Source organism: Macaca mulatta, chromosome X (assembly GCF_049350105.2).
Source record: "Macaca mulatta isolate MMU2019108-1 chromosome X, T2T-MMU8v2.0, whole genome shotgun sequence".
In the NCBI taxonomy this organism is placed as follows: domain Eukaryota; kingdom Metazoa; phylum Chordata; class Mammalia; order Primates; family Cercopithecidae; genus Macaca; species Macaca mulatta.
Window position 1 is genome coordinate 59891128 of NC_133426.1, and position 19621 is coordinate 59910748.

Below are 19621 nucleotides of genomic sequence, written 5' to 3' on the forward strand. Positions count from 1 at the left end.
TTCCGTGAAATCATCTCACAGAGTTACAGCTTTCCCCTAAAGAAGCCTTTTGCTAAGACAGTTCTTGTGCAATTTTCAAAGTGATATTTCGAAGCCCATAGAGGGCTATGCTGAAAAAGGAAATATCCTCAGATGAAATCTGGAAAGAAGCTTTCTGAGAAACTGCTTAGTGTTCTGGTAATTCATCTCACAGAGTTACATCTGTATTTCTTGGATACCTTTGCTAGCCTTATTTCTGTGGAATCTGAGAACAGATATTTCGGATCCCTAGAAGACTGTAGGGCCAAAGGAAATATCCTCCGATAACAAAGAGAAAGAAGCTTTCTGAGAAACTTCTTTGTGCTCTGTGAAATCATCTCACAGAGTTACAGCGTTCCCCTCAAGAAGCCTTTTGCTTAGACAGGACTTGTGGAATTGGCAAAGTGATATTTGGAAGCCCATAGAGGTCTATGGTGAAAAAGGAAATATCCTCAGATGAAATCTGGAAAGAAGCTTTCTGAGAAACTGCTTAGTGTTCTGTTAATTCATCTCACAGAGTTACATCTTTATTTCGTGCGTCTCTTTGCTAACCTTATTTCTGGGGAATCTGAGAACAGATATTTCGGATCCCTAGGAGACTGTAGGGCCAAAGGAAATCTCCTCCGATAACAAAGAGAAAGAAGCTTTGTAAGAAACTTGTTTGTGTTCTGTGAAATCATCTCACAGAGTTACAGCTATCCCCTCAAGAAGCCTTTCGCTAAGTCAGTTCTTGTGGAATTGGCAAAGTGATATTTGGAATCCCATAGACGGCTACGGTGAAAAACGAAATATCCTCAGATGAAATCTGGAAAGAAGCTTTCTGAGAAACTGCTTAGTGTTCTGTTAATTCATCTCACAGAGTTACATCTGTATTTCGTGGATCTCTTTGCTAGCCTTATTTCTGTGGAATCTGAGAACAGATATTTCGGATCCCTTTGAAGACTATGGGGCCAAAGGAAATATCCTCCGATAACAAAGAGAAAGAAGCTTTCTGAGAAACTTCTTTGTGTTTTGTGAAATCATCTCACAGAGTTACAGCTTTCCCCTCAAGAAGCCTTTCGCTAAGTCAGTTCTTGTGGAATTGGCAAAGTGATATTTGGAAGCCCATAGAGGGCTATGGTGAAAAAGGAAATATCCTCAGATGAAATCTGGAAAGAAGCTTTCTGAGAAACTGTTTAGTGTTCTGTTACTTCATCTCACAGAGTTACATCTGTATTTCGTGGATCTTTTTGCTAGACTTATTTCTGTGGAATCTGAGAACAGATATTATGGATCCCTTTGAATATTATAGGGCCAAAGGAAATATCCTCCGATAACAAAGAGAAAGAAGCTTTCTGAGAAACTTCTTTGTGTTCTGTGAAATCATCTCACAGAGTTACAGCTTTCCCATCAAAAAGCCTTTCGCTAAGACATCTCTTATGGAATTGGCAAAGTGATATTTGGAAGCCCATAGAGGGCTACGGTGAAAAAGGAAATATCCTCACATGAAATCTGGAAAGCAGCTTTCTGAGAAACTGCTTAGTGTTCTGTTAATTCGTCTCACAGAGTTACATCTGTATTTCGTGGATCTCTTTGCCAGCCTTATTTCTGTGGAATCTGAGAACAGATATTTCGGATCACTTTGGAGACTGTAGAGCTAAAGGAAATATCCTCCGATTAGAAAGAGAAAGAAGCTTTCTGAGAAACTCCTTTGTGTTCTGTGAAATCATCTCACACAGTTACAGCTTTCCCCTCAAGAAGCCTTTCGCTGAGACAGTTCTTGTGGAATTGAAAAGTGATATTTCGAAGCCCATAGACGGCTATGGTGAAAAAGAAAATATCCTCAGATGAAATCTGGAAAGAAGCTTTCTGAGAAACTGCTTAGTGTTCTGGTAATTCATCTCACAGAGTTACATCTGTATTTCATGGATCTCTTTGCCAGCCTTATTTCAGTGGAATCTGAGAACAGATATTTCGGATCCCTTTGGAGACTGTAGGGCTAAAGGAAATATCCTCCGATAACAAATAGAAAGAGGCTTACTGAGAAACTGCTTAGTGTTATCTTAATTCATCTCACAGAGTTACATCTGTATTTCGTGGATCTCTTTGCTAGCCTTATTTCTGTGGAATCTGAGAACAGATATTTCGGATCCCTTTGAAGACTAAAGGGCCAAAGGAAATATCCTCCGATAACAAAGAGAAAGAGGCTTTCTGAGAAATTTCTTTGTGTTCTGTGAAATCATCTCACAGAGTTACAGCTTTCCCCTCAAGAAGCCTTTCGCTGAAATATTATTTGTGGAATTGGCAAAGTGATATTTGGAAGCCCATAGAGGGCTATGGTGAAAAAGGAAATATCCTCAGATGAAATCTGGAAAGAAGCTTTCTGAGAAACTGCTTAGTGTTCTGGGAATTCATCTCACAGTGTTACATCTGTATTTCGTGGATCTCTTTGCTAGCCTTATTTCTGTGGAATCTGAGAACAGATATTTCGGATCCCTTTGAAGACTACAGGGCCAAAGTAAATATCCTCCGGTAACAAAGAGAAAGAAGCTTGGTGAGAAACTTCTTTGTGTTCTGTGAAATCATCTCACAGAGTTACAACTTTCCCCTCAAGAAGTCTTTCGCTAAGACAGTTCTTGTGGAATTGGCAAAGTGGTATTTGGAAGCCCATAGAGGGCTATGGTGAAAAAGGAAATATCCTAAGATGAAATCTGGAAAGAAGCTTTCTGAGAAACTGCTTAGTGTTCTGTTAATTCATCTCACACATTTACATCTGTATTTCGTGGATCTCTTTGCTAGCCTTATTTCTGTGGAATCTGAGAACAGATATTTCGGATCCCTTTGGAGACTGTGGGGCTAAAGGAAATATCCTCCGATAACAAAGAGAAAGAAGCTTTCTGAGAAACATCTTTGTGTTCTGTGAAATCATCTCACAGAGTTACAGCTTTCCCCTCAAGAAGCCTTTCGCTAAGACAGTACTTGTGGAATTGGCAAGGTGATATTTGGAAGCCCATATAGGGCTATGGTGAAAAAGGAAATATCCTCAGATGAAATCTGCAAAGAAGCTTTCTGAGAAACTGCTTAGTGTTCTGGTAATTCATCTAACAGAGTTACTTCTGTATTTCGTGGATCTCTTTGCTAGCCTTATTTCTCTGGAAATCTGAGAATAGATATTTCGGATCCCTTTGAAGACTATAGGGCCAAAGGAAATATCCTCCGATAACAAAGAGAAAGAAGCTTTCTGAGAAGCTTCTTTGTGTTCCGTGAAATCATCTCACAGAGTTACAGCTTTCCCCTCAAGAAGCCTTTTGCTAAGACAGTTCTTGTGGAATTTTCAAAGTGATATTTCGAAGCCCATAGAGGGCTATGCTGAAAAAGGAAATATCCTGACAGGAAATCTGGAAAAGGCTTTCTGAGAATCTGCTCTGAGATGTGTGACTTCCACTCACAGAGTTACATCTGTATTCCGTGGATCTCTTTGCTAGCCTTATTTCTGTGGAATCTGAGAACAGATATTTCGGATCCCTTTGAAGACTATAGGGCCAAAGGAAATATCCTCCGATAACAAAGAGAAAGAAGCTTTCTGAGAATCTTCTTTGTGTTCTGTGAAATCATCTCATAGAGTTTCAGCTTTCCCCTCAAGAAGCCTTTCGCTAAGACAGATCTTGTGGAATTGGCCAAGTGATATTTGGAAGCCCCTAGACTGCTTCGGTGAATAAGGAAATATCCTCAGATGAACTCTGGAAAGAAGCTTTCTGTGAAACTGCTTAGTGTTCTGGTAATTCGTCTCACAGAGTTACATCTGTATTTCGTGGATGTCTTTGCTAGCCTTATTACTGTGGAATCTGAGAACAGATATTTCGGATCCCTTTTGAGACTGTAGGGCTAAAGGAAATATCCTCCGATAACAAAGAGAAAGAAGCTTTCTGAGAAACTTCTTTGTATTCTGTGAAATCATCTCACAGAGTTACAGCTTTCCTCTCAAGAAGACTTTCGCTGAAACAGTACTTGTGGAATTGGCAAAGTGATATTTGGAAGCCCATAGAGGGCTATGGTGAAAAAGAAAATATCCTCAGATGATATCTGGAAAGAAGCTTTCTGAGAAACTGCTTAGTGTTCTGATAATACATCTAACAGAGTTACTTCTGTATTTTGTGGATCTCTTTGCTAGCCTTATTTCTGTGGAATCTGAGAATAGATATTTCGGATCCCTTTGAAGACTATAGGGCCAAAGGAAATATCCTCCGATAACAAAGAGAAAGAGGCTTTCTGAGAAACTTCTTTGTGTTCTGTGAAATCATCTCACAGAGTTACAGCTTTCCCCTCAAGAAGCCTTTCGCTAAGACAGATCTTGTGGAATTGGCCAAGTGATATTTGGAAGCCCATAGAGGGCTACGGTCAATAAGGAAATATCCTCAGATGATCTCTGGAAAGAAGCTTTCCTTGAAACTGCTTAGTGTTCTGGTAATTCGTCTCACAGAGTTACATCTGTATTTCGTGGATCTCTTTGCTAGCCTTATTACTGTGGAATCTGAGAACAGATATTTCGGATCCCCTTGGAGACTGTAGGGCTAAAGGAAATATCCTCCGATAACAAAGAGAAAGAAGCTTTCTGAGAAACTTCTTTGTGTTCTGTGAAATCATCTCACAGAGTTACAGCTTTCCCTTCAAGAACCCTTTCGCTAAGACAGTACTTGTGGAATTGGCAAAGTGATGTGTGGAAGCCCATAGACGGCTATGGTGAAAAAGGAAATATCCTCAGAGAAATCTGGAAAGAAGCTTTCTGAGAAACTGCTTAGTGTTCTGTTAATTCATCTCACAGAGTTACATCTGTATTTCGTGGATCTCTTTGCTAGCCTTATTTCTGTGGAATCTGAGAACAGATATTTCGGATCCCTTTGAAGACTATAGGGCCAAAGGAAATATCCTCCGATAACAAAGAGAAAGAAGCTTTCTGATAAATTTCTTTGTGTTCTGTGAAATCATTTCACAGAGTTAGAGCTTTCCCCTCAAGAAGCCTTTCGCTGAGACAGTACTTGTGGATTTGGCAAAGTGATAATTGGAAGCCCATAGAGGGCTATGGTGAAAAAGGAAATATAGTCAGATGAAATCTGGAAAGAAGCTTTCTTAGAAACTACTTAGTGTTCTGTTAATTCATCTCACAGAGTTACATCTGTATTTCGTGGATCTCTTTGCTAGCCTTATTTCTGTGGAATCTGAGAACAGATATTTCGGATCACGAGGAGTCTGCAGGGCCAAAGGAAATATCCTCCGATAACAAAGAGAAAGAAGCTTTCTGAGAAACTTCTTTGTTTTCTGTGAAATCATCTCACAGAGTTACAGCTTTCCCTTGAAGAAGCCTTTCGCTGAGACAGTTCTTGTGGAATTGGCAAGGTGATATGTGGAAGCCCATAGAGGGCTATGGTGAAAAAGGAAATATCCTCAGATGAATTCTGGAAAGAAGCTTTCTGAGAAACTGCTTAGTGTTCTGTTAATTCATCTCACAGAGTTACATCTGTATTTCGAGGATCTCTTTGCTAGCCTTATTTCTGTGGAATCTGAGAACAGATATTCCGGATCCCTTTGAAGACTATATGGCCAAAGGAAATATCCTCCGATAACAAAGAGAAAGAAGCTTTCTGAGAAACTTCTTTGTGTTCTGTGAAATCATCTCACAGAGTTAAGGCTTTCCCCTCAAGAAGCCTTTCACTAAGACAGTTATTGTGGAATTGGCAAAGTGATATATGGAAGCCCGTAGAGGGCTATGCTGGAAAAGGAAATATCCTCAGATGAAATCTGGAAAGAAGCTTTCTGAGAAACTGCTTAGTGTTCTGGTAATTCATCTCACAGTGTTACATCTGTATTTCGTGGATCTCTTTGCTAGCCTTATTTCTGTGGAATCTGAGAACAGATATTTCGGATCCCTTTGAAGACTATAGGGCAAAGGAAATATCCTCCGATAAAAAAGAGAAAGAAGCTTTCTGAGAAACTTCTTTGTGTTCTGTGAAATCATCTCACAGAGTTAAGGCTTTACCCTCTAGAAGCCTTTCGCTAAGACAGTTATTGTGGAATTGGCAAAGTGATATTTGGAAGCCCATAGAGGGCTATGGTGAAAAAGGAAATATCCTCAGATAAAATCTGGAAAGAAGCTTTCTGAGAAACTGCGTAGTGTTCTGTAATTAATCTCACAGAGTTACATCTGTATTTCGTGGATCTCTTTGCTAGCCTTATTTCTGTGGAATCTGAGAACAGATATTTCGGATCCCTTTGAAGACCATAGGGCCAAAGGAAATATCCTCCGAAAACAAAGAGAAAGAAGCTTTCTGAGAAACTTCTTTGTGTTCTGTGAAATCATCTCACAGAGTTACAGCTTTCCCCTCAAGAAGTCTTTCGCTAAGACAGTTCTTGTGGAATTGGCAAAGTGATATTTGGAAGCCCGTAGAGGGCTATGGTGAAAAAGGAAATATCCTCAGATGAAATCTGGAAAGAAGCTTTCTGAGAAACTGCTTAGTGTTCTGTTAATTCATTTCACAGAGTTACATCTGGATTTCGTGGATCTCTTTGCTAGCCTTATTTCTGTGGAATCTGAGAACAGATATTTCGGATCCCTTTGAAGACCATAGGGCCAAAGGAAATATCCTCCGATAACAAAGGAAAGGAAGCTTTCTAAGAAACTTCTTTGTGTTCTGTGAAATCATCTTCCAGAGTTACAGCTTTCCCTTCAAGAAGCCTTTCGCTAAGACAGTACTTGTGGAATTGGCAAAGTGATGTGTGGAAGCCCATAGAGGGCTATGGTGAAAAAGGAAATATCCTCAGATGAAATCTGGAAAGAAGCATTCTGAGAAACTGCTTAGTGTTCTGTTAATTCATCTCACCGAGTTACATCTGTATTTCGTGAATCTCTTTGCTAGCCTTATTTCTGTGGAATCTGAGAACAGATATTTCGGATCCCTTTGAAGACTAAAGGGCCAAAGGAAATATCCTCCGATAACAAAGGGAAAGATGCTTTGTGAGAAACTTCTTTGTGTTCCGTGAAATCACCTCACAGAGTTACAGCTTTCCCTTCAAGAAGCCTTTTGCTAAGACAGTTCATTTGGAATTGGCAAAGTGATATTTGGAACCCCTAGAGGGCTATGGTGAAAAAGGAAATATCCTCAGATGAAATCTGGAAAGAAGCTTTCTGAGAAACTGCTAGGTGTTCTGTTAATTCATCTCACAGAGTTACATCTGTATTTCGTGGATCTCTTTGCTAGTCTTATTTTTGTGGAATCTGAGAACAGATATTTCGGATCCCTTTGAAGACTATAGGGCCAAAGGAAATATCCTCAGAAAACAAAGAGAATGAAGCTTTCTGAGAAACTTCTTAGGGTTCCGTGAAATCATCTCACAGAGTTACAGCTTTCCCCTCAAGAAGCCTTTCGCTAAGACAGTTCTGGTGGAATTTTCAAAGTGATATTTGGAAGCCCCTAGAGGGCTATGGTGAAAAAGGAAATATCCTCAGATGAAATCTGGAAAGAAGCTTTCTGAGAAACTGCTTAGTGTTCTGGTAATTCATCTCACAGAGTTACATCTGTATTTCGTGGATCTCTTTGCCAGCCTTATTTCTGTGGAATCTGAGAACAGATATTTCGGATCCCTTTGGAGACTGTAGGGCTAAAGAAAATATCCGCCGATAACAAAGAGAAAGAAGCTTTCTGAGAAACTTCTTTGTGTTCTTTGAAGTCATCTCACAGAGTTACAGCTTTCCCCTAAAGAAGCCTTTCTCTAAGACAGTACTTGTGGAATTGGCAAGGTGATATTTGGAATCCCATAGAGGGCTATGGTGAAAAAGGAAATATCCTCAGATGAAATATGGAAAGAAGCTTTCTGAGAAACTGCTTAGTGTTCTGGGAATTCATCTCACAGAGCTACATCTGTATTTCGTGGATCTCTTTGCTAGCCTTATTTCTGTGGAATCTGAGAACAGATATTTCGGATCCCTTTGAAGAACATAGGGCCAAAGGAAATATCTTCCGATAACAAAGAGAAAGAAGCTTTCTGAGAGACTTCTTTGTGTTCCGTGAAATCATCTCACAGAGTTACAGCTTTCCCCTAAAGAAGCTTTTTGCTAAGACAGTTCTTGTGCAATTTTCAAAGTGATATTTCGAAGCCCATAGAGGGCTATGCTGAAAAAGGAAATATCCTCAGATGAAATCTGGAAAGAAGCTTTCTGAGAAACTGCTTAGTGTTCTGGTAATTCATCTCACAGAGTTACATCTGTATTTCTTGGATACCTTTGCTAGCCTTATTTCTGTGGAATCTGAGAACAGATATTTCGGATCCCTAGAAGACTATAGGGCCAAAGGAAATATCCTCCGATAACAAAGAGAAAGAAGCTTTCTGAGAAACTTCTTTGTGCTCTGTGAAATCATCTCACAGAGTTACAGCTTTCCCCTCAAGAAGCCTTTTGCTTAGACAGGACTTGTGGAATTGGCAAAGTGATATTTGGAAGCCCATAGAGGTCTATGGTGAAAAAGGAAATATCCTCAGATGAAATCTGGAAAGAAGCTTTCTGAGAAACTGCTTAGTGTTCTGTTAATTCATCTCACAGAGTTACATCTTTATTTCGTGCGTCTCTTTGCTAACCTTATTTCTGGGGAATCTGAGAACAGATATTTCGGATCCCTAGGAGACTGTAGGGCCAAAGGAAATCTCCTCCGATAACAAAGAGAAAGAAGCTTTGTAAGAAACTTGTTTGTGTTCTGTGAAATCATCTCACAGAGTTACAGCTTTCCCCTCAAGAAGCCTTTCGCTAAGTCAGTTCTTGTGGAATTGGCAAAGTGATATTTGGAATCCCATAGACGGCTATGGTGAAAAACGAAATATCCTCAGATGAAATCTGGAAAGAAGCTTTCTGAGAAACTGCTTAGTGTTCTGTTAATTCATCTCACAGAGTTACATCTGTATTTCGTGGATCTCTTTGCTAGCCTTATTTCTGTGGAATCTGAGAACAGATATTTCGGATCCCTTTGAAGACTATGGGGCCAAAGGAAATATCCTCCGATAACAAAGAGAAAGAAGCTTTCTGAGAAACTTCTTTGTGTTTTGTGAAATCATCTCACAGTCTTACAGCTTTCCCCTCAAGAAGCCTTTCGCTAAGAGAGTTCTTGTGGAATTGGCAAAGTGATATTTGGAAGCCCATAGAGGGCTATGGTGAAAAAGGAAATATCCTCAGATGAAATCTGGAAAGAAGCTTTCTGAGAAACTGTTTAGTGTTCTGTTACTTCATCTCACAGAGTTACATCTGTATTTCGTGGATCTTTTTGCTAGACTTATTTCTGTGGAATCTGAGAACAGATATTACGGATCCCTTTGAATATTATAGGGCCAAGGGAAATATCCTCCGATAACAAAGAGAAAGAAGCTTTCTGAGAAACTTCTTTGTGTTCTGTGAAATCATCTCACAGAGTTACAGCTTTCCCATCAAAAAGCCTTTCGCTAAGACAGATCTTATGGAATTGGCAAAGTGATATTTGGAAGCCCATAGAGGGCTACGGTGAAAAAGGAAATATCCTCACATGAAATCTGGAAAGCAGCTTTCTGAGAAACTGCTTAGTGTTCTGTTAATTCGTCTCACAGAGTTACATCTGTATTTCGTGGATCTCTTTGCCAGCCTTATTTCTGTGGAATCTGAGAACAGATATTTCGGATCACTTTGGAGACTGTAGGGCTAAAGGAAATATCCTCCGATTAGAAAGAGAAAGAAGCTTTCTGAGAAACTCCTTTGTGTTCTGTGAAATCATCTCACACAGTTACAGCTTTCCCCTCAAGAAGCCTTTTGCTGAGACAGTTCTTGTGGAATTGAAAAGTGATATTTCGAAGCCCATAGACGGCTATGGTGCAAAAGAAAATATCCTCAGATGAAATCTGGAAAGAAGCTTTCTGAGAAACTGCTTAGTGTTCTGGTAATTCATCTCACAGAGTTACATCTGTATTTCATGGATCTCTTTGCCAGCCTTATTTCTGTGGAATCTGAGAACAGATATTTCGGATCCCTTTGGAGACTGTAGGGCTAAAGGAAATATCCTCCGATAACAAAGAGAAAGAGGCTTACTGAGAAACTGCTTAGTGTTATCTTAATTCATCTCACAGAGTTACATCTGTATTTCGTGGATCTCTTTGCTAGCCTTATTTCTGTGGAATCTGAGAACAGATATTTCGGATCCCTTTGAAGACTAAAGGGCCAAAGGAAATATCCTCCGATAACAAAGAGAAAGAGGCTTTCTGAGAAATTTCTTTGTGTTCTGTGAAATCATCTCACCGAGTTACAGCTTTCCCCTCAAGAAGCCTTTCGCTGAAATATTATTTGTGGAATTGGCAAAGTGATATTTGGAAGCCCATAGAGGGCTATGGTGAAAAAGGAAATATCCTCAGATGAAATCTGGAAAGAAGCTTTCTGAGAAACTGCTTAGTGTTCTGGGAATTCATCTCACAGTGTTACATCTGTATTTCGTGGATCTCTTTGCTAGCCTTATTTCTGTGGAATCTGAGAACAGATATTTCGGATCCCTTTGAAGACTACAGGGCCAAAGGAAATATCCTCCGGTAACAAAGAGAAAGAAGCTTGGTGAGAAACTTCTTTGTGTTCTGTGAAATCATCTCACAGAGTTACAACTTTCCCCTCAAGAAGTCTTTCGCTAAGACAGTTCTTGTGGAATTGGCAAAGTGGTATTTGGAAGCCCATAGAGGGCTATGGTGAAAAAGGAAATATCCTCAGATGAAATCTGGAAAGAAGCTTTCTGAGAAACTGCTTAGTGTTCTGTTAATTCATCTCACACAGTTACATCTGTATTTCGTGGATCTCTTTGCTAGCCTTATTTCTGTGGAATCTGAGAACAGATATTTCGGATCCCTTTGGAGACCATAGGGCCAAAGGAAAGATCCTCCGATAACAAAGAGAAAGAAGCTTTCTGAGAAACTTCTTTGTGTTCCGTGAAATCATCTCACAGAGTTACAGCTTTCCCCTCAAGAAGCCTTTTGCTAAGAGAGTTCTTGTGGAATTTTCAAAGTGATATTTCGAAGCCCATAGAGGGCTATGCTGAAAAAGGAAATATCCTCACAGGAAATCTGGAAAAACCTTTCTGAGAATCTGCTCTGATATGTGTGACTTCCACTCACAGAGTTACATCTGTATTCCGTGGATCTCTTTGCTAGCCTTATTTCTGTGGAATCTGAGAACAGATATTTCGGATCCCTTTGAAGACTATAGGGCCAAAGGAAATATCCTCCGATAACAAAGAGAAAGAAGCTTTCTGAGAATATTCTTTGTGTTCTGTGAAATCATCTCAGAGAGTTACAGCTTTCCCCTCAAGAAGCCTTTCCCTAAGAGAGATCTTGTGGAATTGGCCAAGTGATATTTGGAAGCCCATAGAGGGCTACGGTGAATAAGGAAATATCCTCTGATGAACTCTGGAAAGAAGCTTTCTGAGAAACTGCTTAGTGTTCTGGTAATTCGTCTCACAGATTTACATCTGTATTTCGTGAATCTCTTTGCTAGCCTTATTACTGTGGAATCTGAGAACAGATATTTCGGATCCCTTTGGAGACTGTAGGGCTAAAGGAAATATCCTCCGATAACAAAGAGAAAGAAGCTTTCTTAGAAACTTCTTTGTGTTCTGTGAAATCATCTCACAGAGTTACAGCTTTCCTCTCAAGAAGCCTTTCGCTGAGACAGTACTTGTGGAATTTGCAAAGTGATATTTGGAAGCCCATAGAGGGCTATGGTGAAAAAGGAAATATCCTCAGATGAAATCTGGAAAGAAGCTTTCTGAGAAACTGCTTAGTGTTCTGGTAATTCATCTCACAGAGTTACATCTGTATTTCGTGGATATCTTTGCCAGCCTTATTTCTGTGGAATCTGAGAACAGATATTTCGGATCCCTTTGGAGACTGTGGGGCTAAAGGAAATGTCCTCCGATAACAAAGAGAAAGAAGCTTTCTGAGAAACATCTTTGTGTTCTGTGAAATCATCTCACAGAGTTACAGCTTTCCCCTCAAGAAGCCTTTCGCTAAGACAGTACTTGTGGAATTGGCAAGGTGATATTTGGAAGCCCATAGAGGGCTATGGTGAAAAAGGAAATATCCTCAGATGAAATCTGCAAAGAAGCTTTCTGAGAAACTGCTTAGTGTTCTGGTAATTCATCTAACAGAGTTACTTCTGTATTTCGTGGATCTCTTTGCTAGCCTTATTTCTCTGGAAATCTGAGAATAGATATTTCGGATCCCTTTGAAGACTATAGGGCCAAAGGAAATATCCTCCGATAACAAAGAGAAAGAAGCTTTCTGAGAAGCTTCTTTGTGTTCCGTGAAATCATCTCACAGAGTTACAGCTTTCCCCTCAAGAAGCCTTTTGCTAAGACAGTTCTTGTGGAATTTTCAAAGTGATATTTCGAAGCCCATAGAGGGCTATGCTGAAAAAGGAAATATCCTGACAGGAAATCTGGAAAAGGCTTTCTGAGAATCTGCTCTGAGATGTGTGACTTCCACTCACAGAGTTACATCTGTATTCCGTGGATCTCTTTGCTAGCCTTATTTCTGTGGAATCTGAGAACAGATATTTCGGATCCCTTTGAAGACTATAGGGCCAAAGGAAATATCCTCCGATAACAAAGAGAAAGAAGCTTTCTGAGAATCTTCTTTGTGTTCTGTGAAATCATCTCATAGAGTTTCAGCTTTCCCCTCAAGAAGCCTTTCGCTAAGACAGATCTTGTGGAATTGGCCAAGTGATATTTGGAAGCCCATAGACGGCTTCGGTGAATAAGGAAATATCCTCAGATGAACTCTGGAAAGAAGCTTTCTGTGAAACTGCTTAGTGTTCTGGTAATTCGTCTCACAGAGTTACATCTGTATTTCGTGGATGTCTTTGCTAGCCTTATTACTGTGGAATCTGAGAACAGATATTTCGGATCCCTTTTGAGACTGTAGGGCTAAAGGAAATATCCTCCGATAACAAAGAGAAAGAAGCTTTCTGAGAAACTTCTTTGTGTTCTGTGAAATCATCTCACAGAGTTACAGCTTTCCTCTCAAGAAGCCTTTCGCTGAAACAGTACTTGTGGAATTGGCAAAGTGATATTTGGAAGCCCATAGAGGGCTATGGTGAAAAAGGAAATATCCTCAGATGATATCTGGAAAGAAGCTTTCTGAGAAACTGCTTAGTGTTCTGATAATTCATCTAACAGAGTTACTTCTGTATTTTGTGGATCTCTTTGCTAGCCTTATTTCTGTGGAATCTGAGAATAGATATTTCGGATCCCTTTGAAGACTATAGGGCCAAAGGAAATATCCTCCGATAACAAAGAGAAAGAGGCTTTCTGAGAAACTTCTTTGTGTTCTGTGAAATCATCTCACAGAGTTACAGCTTTCCCCTCAAGAAGCCTTTCGCTAAGACAGATCTTGTGGAATTGGCCAAGTGATATTTGGAAGCCCATAGAGGGCTACGGTGAATAAGGAAATATCCTCAGATGATCTCTGGAAAGAAGCTTTCCTTGAAACTGCTTAGTGTTCTGGTAATTCGTCTCACAGAGTTACATCTGTATTTCGTGGATCTCTTTGCTAGCCTTATTACTGTGGAATCTGAGAACAGATATTTCGGATCCCCTTGGAGACTGTAGGGCTAAAGGAAATATCCTCCGATAACAAAGAGAAAGAAGCTTTCTGAGAAACTTCTTTGTGTTCTGTGAAATCATCTCACAGAGTTAAAGCTTTACCCTCAAGAAGCCTTTCGCTAAGACAGTTATTGTGGAATTGGCAAAGTGATATTTGGAAGCCCATAGAGGGCTATGGTGAAAAAGGAAATATCCTCAGATGAAATCTGGAAAGAAGCTTTCTGAGAAACTGCGTAGTGTTCTGTAATTCATCTCACAGAGTTACATCTGTATTTCGTGGATCTCTTTGCTAGCCTTATTTCTGTGGAATCTGAGAACAGATATTTCGGATCCCTTTGAAGACCATAGGGCCAAAGGAAATATCCTCCGAAAACAAAGAGAAAGAAGCTTTCTGAGAAACTTCTTTGTGTTCTGTGAAATCATCTCACAGAGTTACAGCTTTCCCCTCAAAAAGCCTTTCGCTAAGACAGTTCTTGTGGAATTGGCAAAGTGATATTTGGAAGCCCGTAGAGGGCTATGGTGAAAAAGGAAATATCCTCAGATGAAATCTCGAAAGAAGCTTTCTGAGAAACTGCTTAGTGTTCTGTTAATTCATTTCACAGAGTTACATCTGCATTTCGTGGATCTCTTTGCCAGCCTTATTTCTGTGGAATCTGAGAACAGATATTTCGGATCCCTTTGAAGACTATAGGGCCAAAGGAAATATCCTCCGATAACAAAGAGAAAGAAGCTTTCTGAGAAACTTCTTTGTGTTCTGTGAAATCATCTCACAGAGTTACAGCTTTCCCCTCAAGAAGCCTTTCGCTGAGACAGTACTTGTGGAATTGGCAAAGTGATACTTGGAAGCCCATAGATGGCTATTGTGAAAGAGGAAATATCCTCACATGAAATCTGGAAAGAAGCTTTCTGAGAAACTGCTTAGTGTTCTGTGAATTCATCTCACAGAGTTACATCTGTATTTCCTGGATCTCTATGCTAGCCTTATTTCTGTGGAATCTGAGAACAGATATTTCGGATCCCGAGGAGACTGTAGGGCCAAAGGAAATATCCTCCGATAACAAAGGGAAGGAAGCTTTCTGAGAAACTTCTTTGTGTTCTGTGAAATCATCTCACAGAGTTACAGCTTTCCCTTCAAGAACCCTTTCGCTAAGACAGTACTTGTGGAATTGGCAAAGTGATGTGTGGAAGCCCATAGAGGGCTATGGTGAAAAAGGAAATATCCTCAGAGAAATCTGGAAAGAAGCTTTCTGAGAAACTGCTTAGTGTTCTGTTAATTCATCTCACAGAGTTACATCTGTATTTCGTGGATCTCTTTGCTAGCCTTATTTCTGTGGAATCTGAGAACAGATATTTCGGATCCCTTTGAAGACTATGGGGCCAAAGGAAATATCCTCCGATAACAAAGAGAAAGAAGCTTTCTGAGAAACTTCTTTGTGTTTTGTGAAATCATCTCACAGTCTTACAGCTTTCCCCTCAAGAAGCCTTTCGCTAAGAGAGTTCTTGTGGAATTGGCAAAGTGATATTTGGAAGCCCATAGAGGGCTATGGTGAAAAAGGAAATATCCTCAGATGAAATCTGGAAAGAAGCTTTCTGAGAAACTGTTTAGTGTTCTGTTACTTCATCTCACAGAGTTACATCTGTATTTCGTGGATCTTTTTGCTAGACTTATTTCTGTGGAATCTGAGAACAGATATTACGGATCCCTTTGAATATTATAGGGCCAAGGGAAATATCCTCCGATAACAAAGAGAAAGAAGCTTTCTGAGAAACTTCTTTGTGTTCTGTGAAATCATCTCACAGAGTTACAGCTTTCCCATCAAAAAGCCTTTCGCTAATACAGATCTTATGGAATTGGCAAAGTGATATTTGGAAGCCCATAGAGGGCTACGGTGAAAAAGGAAATATCCTCACATGAAATCTGGAAAGCAGCTTTCTGAGAAACTGCTTAGTGTTCTGTTAATTCGTCTCACAGAGTTACATCTGTATTTCGTGGATCTCTTTGCCAGCCTTATTTCTGTGGAATCTGAGAACAGATATTTCGGATCACTTTGGAGACTGTAGGGCTAAAGGAAATATCCTCCGATTAGAAAGAGAAAGAAGCTTTCTGAGAAACTCCTTTGTGTTCTGTGAAATCATCTCACACAGTTACAGCTTTCCCCTCAAGAAGCCTTTTGCTGAGACAGTTCTTGTGGAATTGAAAAGTGATATTTCGAAGCCCATAGACGGCTATGGTGAAAAAGAAAATATCCTCAGATGAAATCTGGAAAGAAGCTTTCTGAGAAACTGCTTAGTGTTCTGGTAATTCATCTCACAGAGTTACATCTGTATTTCATGGATATCTTTGCCAGCCTTATTTCTGTGGAATCTGAGAACAGATATTTCGGATCCCTTTGGAGACTGTAGGGCTAAAGGAAATGTCCTCCGATAACAAAGAGAAAGAGGCTTACTGAGAAACTGCTTAGTGTTATCTTAATTCATCTCACAGAGTTACATCTGTATTTCGTGGATCTCTTTGCTAGCCTTATTTCTGTGGAATCTGAGAACAGATATTTCGGATCCCTTTGAAGACGAAAGGGCCAAAGGAAATATCCTCCGATAACAAAGAGAAAGAGGCTTTCTGAGAAATTTCTTTGTGTTCTGTGAAATCATCTCACCGAGTTACAGCTTTCCCCTCAAGAAGCCTTTCGCTGAAATATTATTTGTGGAATTGGCAAAGTGATATTTGGAAGCCCATAGAGGGCTATGGTGAAAAAGGAAATATCCTCAGATGAAATCTGGAAAGAAGCTTTCTGAGAAACTGCTTAGTGTTCTGGGAATTCATCTCACAGTGTTACATCTGTATTTCGTGGATCTCTTTGCTAGCCTTATTTCTGTGGAATCTGAGAACAGATATTTCGGATCCCTTTGAAGACTACAGGGCCAAAGGAAATATCCTCCGGTAACAAAGAGAAAGAAGCTTGGTGAGAAACTTCTTTGTGTTCTGTGAAATCATCTCACAGAGTTACAACTTTCCCCTCAAGAAGTCTTTCGCTAAGACAGTTCTTGTGGAATTGGCAAAGTGGTATTTGGAAGCCCATAGAGGGCTATGGTGAAAAAGGAAATATCCTCAGATGAAATCTGGAAAGAAGCTTTCTGAGAAACTGCTTAGTGTTCTGTTAATTCATCTCACACAGTTACATCTGTATTTCGTGGATCTCTTTGCTAGCCTTATTTCTGTGGAATCTGAGAACAGATATTTCGGATCCCTTTGGAGACCATAGGGCCAAAGGAAAGATCCTCCGATAACAAAGAGAAAGAAGCTTTCTGAGAAACTTCTTTGTGTTCCGTGAAATCATCTCACAGAGTTACAGCTTTCCCCTCAAGAAGCCTTTTGCTAAGAGAGTTCTTGTGGAATTTTCAAAGTGATATTTCGAAGCCCATAGAGGGCTATGCTGAAAAAGGAAATATCCTCACAGGAAATCTGGAAAAACCTTTCTGAGAATCTGCTCTGATATGTGTGACTTCCACTCACAGAGTTACATCTGTATTCCGTGGATCTCTTTGCTAGCCTTATTTCTGTGGAATCTGAGAACAGATATTTCGGATCCCTTTGAAGACTATAGGGCCAAAGGAAATATCCTCCGATAACAAAGAGAAAGAAGCTTTCTGAGAATATTCTTTGTGTTCTGTGAAATCATCTCAGAGAGTTACAGCTTTCCCCTCAAGAAGCCTTTCCCTAAGAGAGATCTTGTGGAATTGGCCAAGTGATATTTGGAAGCCCATAGAGGGCTACGGTGAATAAGGAAATATCCTCTGATGAACTCTGGAAAGAAGCTTTCTGAGAAACTGCTTAGTGTTCTGGTAATTCGTCTCACAGATTTACATCTGTATTTCGTGAATCTCTTTGCTAGCCTTATTACTGTGGAATCTGAGAACAGATATTTCGGATCCCTTTGGAGACTGTAGGGCTAAAGGAAATATCCTCCGATAACAAAGAGAAAGAAGCTTTCTTAGAAACTTCTTTGTGTTCTGTGAAATCATCTCACAGAGTTACAGCTTTCCTCTCAAGAAGCCTTTCGCTGAGACAGTACTTGTGGAATTTGCAAAGTGATATTTGGAAGCCCATAGAGGGCTATGGTGAAAAAGGAAATATCCTCAGATGAAATCTGGAAAGAAGCTTTCTGAGAAACTGCTTAGTGTTCTGGTAATTCATCTCACAGAGTTACATCTGTATTTCGTGGATATCTTTGCCAGCCTTATTTCTGTGGAATCTGAGAACAGATATTTCGGATCCCTTTGGAGACTGTGGGGCTAAAGGAAATGTCCTCCGATAACAAAGAGAAAGAAGCTTTCTGAGAAACATCTTTGTGTTCTGTGAAATCATCTCACAGAGTTACAGCTTTCCCCTCAAGAAGCCTTTCGCTAAGACAGTACTTGTGGAATTGGCAAGGTGATATTTGGAAGCCCATAGAGGGCTATGGTGAAAAAGGAAATATCCTCAGATGAAATCTGCAAAGAAGCTTTCTGAGAAACTGCTTAGTGTTCTGGTAATTCATCTAACAGAGTTACTTCTGTATTTCGTGGATCTCTTTGCTAGCCTTATTTCTCTGGAAATCTGAGAATAGATATTTCGGATCCCTTTGAAGACTATAGGGCCAAAGGAAATATCCTCCGATAACAAAGAGAAAGAAGCTTTCTGAGAAGCTTCTTTGTGTTCCGTGAAATCATCTCACAGAGTTACAGCTTTCCCCTCAAGAAGCCTTTTGCTAAGACAGTTCTTGTGGAATTTTCAAAGTGATATTTCGAAGCCCATAGAGGGCTATGCTGAAAAAGGAAATATCCTGACAGGAAATCTGGAAAAGGCTTTCTGAGAATCTGCTCTGAGATGTGTGACTTCCACTCACAGAGTTACATCTGTATTCCGTGGATCTCTTTGCTAGCCTTATTTCTGTGGAATCTGAGAACAGATATTTCGGATCCCTTTGAAGACTATAGGGCCAAAGGAAATATCCTCCGATAACAAAGAGAAAGAAGCTTTCTGAGAATCTTCTTTGTGTTCTGTGAAATCATCTCATAGAGTTTCAGCTTTCCCCTCAAGAAGCCTTTCGCTAAGACAGATCTTGTGGAATTGGCCAAGTGATATTTGGAAGCCCATAGACGGCTTCGGTGAATAAGGAAATATCCTCAGATGAACTCTGGAAAGAAGCTTTCTGTGAAACTGCTTAGTGTTCTGGTAATTCGTCTCACAGAGTTACATCTGTATTTCGTGGATGTCTTTGCTAGCCTTATTACTGTGGAATCTGAGAACAGATATTTCGGATCCCTTTTGAGACTGTAGGGCTAAAGGAAATATCCTCCGATAACAAAGAGAAAGAAGCTTTCTGAGAAACTTCTTTGTGTTCTGTGAAATCATCTCACAGAGTTACAGCTTTCCTCTCAAGAAGCCTTTCGCTGAAACAGTACTTGTGGAATTGGCAAAGTGATATTTGGAAGCCCATAGAGGGCTATGGTGAAAAAGGAAATATCCTCAGATGATATCTGGAAAGAAGCTTTCTGAGAAACTGCTTAGTGTTCTGATAATTCATCTAACAGAGTTACTTCTGTATTTTGTGGATCTCTTTGCTAGCCTTATTTCTGTGGAATCTGAGAATAGATATTTCGGATCCCTTTGAAGACTATAGGGCCAAAGGAAATATCCTCCGATAACAAAGAGAAAGAGGCTTTCTGAGAAACTTCTTTGTGTTCTGTGAAATCATCTCACAGAGTTACAGCTTTCCCCTCAAGAAGCCTTTCGCTAAGACAGATCTTGTGGAATTGGCCAAGTGATATTTGGAAGCCCATAGAGGGCTACGGTGAATAAGGAAATATCCTCAGATGATCTCTGGAAAGAAGCTTTCCTTGAAACTGCTTAGTGTTCTGGTAATTCGTCTCACAGAGTTACATCTGTATTTCGTGGATCTCTTTGCTAGCCTTATTACTGTGGAATCTGAGAACAGATATTT